The sequence below is a fragment of the Cyprinodon variegatus genome, unplaced genomic scaffold, assembly GCF_000732505.1.
Source record: "Cyprinodon variegatus isolate N-32 unplaced genomic scaffold, C_variegatus-1.0 Scaffold355, whole genome shotgun sequence".
NCBI classification, from domain to species: Eukaryota; Metazoa; Chordata; class Actinopteri; order Cyprinodontiformes; family Cyprinodontidae; genus Cyprinodon; species Cyprinodon variegatus.
The window spans coordinates 808,134-810,167 of record NW_015150808.1 but is presented as its reverse complement, the minus strand read 5'-3'; positions in this window follow the sequence as shown (position 1 = coordinate 810,167).

Sequence of the window (2,034 nt, the reverse complement as noted above, 5' to 3'; positions counted from 1 at the left end):
AAAAAAGTACTCCAGAGTGTTGTTCAGCATGGGGGTGAGTAGAAAATGAAGGCTAATCATGTTTTGGGTGTACTATTCCTTTAACCCCCAAAATTAGTCCAGATAAAAGATTTTCATAAAAAAAACAGTCAGATTTGTTTCTACTGTATTCTATGCAATCCAATCATCCACCACAGCCTGACAATGAGTGAAAAGAAAAAGGAAACAAAAAATTTGATTATTAACGCAGACGCGGTACTGCGGCTGCAGAACTACGGTCACCGCAGGCATGGATGAACTGGGAATCCAGGGCTGTTGGCTAGTCTCATTCATTCTTCATACAGGTAAATCATTTCGTTATCTTGAGAAAACAATTAATGGTTTAACCGTGATAACGAGATAGTCATGTCATGATCTCTAGAAGGCAAAGAGAAAAAAAAAAAGTTTACTCTCGGTTTCCGTACATTTTGATTCTTTATTCCAACAAAAATTCTTGGGGTCATGAGTTTGGGAGATGTCAGCTTCCCTAAGACTGTTTTATTAGAAAAAGGCTGCTGGCGTTACCAGGCACTGATTTAAAAAAAGAGATAAGAAATGAACATCACGTGTGAAATTTGTGTTTTATTCATAGGGTTTTTAACTCTGAATCGTCTTATTATTACGCATCAGAATTTTTTTGACAACCTACATGCAAGTATATAAAATACATTCTGTTGGAACTATTTATTCTTTCTTTACCCATTTGAATTGCATTAATTCCTAATTTATTTTTTTCTGTATTATTTACAGAGTTTATTTGCAGGTTAATAATTTTTTTCTTATTAATTTACTTATTTTTTTGTTCTGAGGTATGACGGGAAGTGATGTGGATCAGTCCACTTTCTATAAGGACCAATAGGCATTTTTGGGTTTGGGGACTATTTTTTTTTACCAGAGCAAGAGAGGTAGGACAAAGGAAAAGTTTGAACTCTTTAATTGTTGGCTGATATAGAAAATAAACCATCATCAAGACTGGACATTGAACCTTATTTTTTCCTGCGTATAGAAACTTGACCCCAGTTGCTTAGTAGAGGCTTAAAGGAACTTTAATTGGATGTTTGGCTTGGCAAAAAATCTTCTTCTTAGATTTATTTGCTGGTTGGCAACAAACATTTAGTAGCATTACCGCCATTTACTGGTATGGAGTGTGCTTCGTGATGGACTATGCATAAATAAACATATATATAATTTCTTATGAAAAAAAAAAATTAAAACTACATACTTGAACATAGCTTTGTATTCTATCCGTCTTTATCATGCACATATTCACCCTCTCTATAGTCAAATTCTATGAAATAATATAGTTTTCTTTAAAAATCAAATAATTATTTGTATATGTTTACTCCCCAAATTCTTCCTCAAAATATCTACTAAATTTATCTTTCCCTTAATATATTCAAACTCTCCCCTCATATATATTCTCTCGCTTTCATATTTATGACATTCCAGTATAACATCTTCTATTGCTTCATATTTTCCACAGTAATCACATCTGCCATTAGTATGCTTTTGAATTTTGAAAAGTATAAAGTATAGTTAAGTCCTGTTTGCCCAAATCTTAACGTCGTTATCACTCTCTCCTCTTTTCTATTTCATCTTCCATTTCTCCTTTTTCCTACCATCTTCTGAATTTTATAAAACCCCCTTTGTGTTTTTTCTTCATCCCACCTTTTTTGCCATTTTTCTTTAAAAATACTCTTTCGGCAAACAATCACCACTACTACGGAAGAGGATTAGGGCCACTGTAAAAATGTAAAAAGTTAACTGATTTTTAAAATTTTATTTCAGTATAATATGATAAAAAAAAGTCAGAATTCTGACTTTATTCTCAGAATTCTGCCTTTAATTTCAGAATTTTGACTTTAATCTCAGAATCCTGGCTGAATTCTGACAGCTAACAAACATGCCGCAGTAATGTCTGTTTTAGAGACTAAACTAGCTCTCCTGTTTTAATCACCTTCTGCTCTTCCATTAATGAACTAGCATCACCAGTGACCCCCCAGGCACATAAAAAGT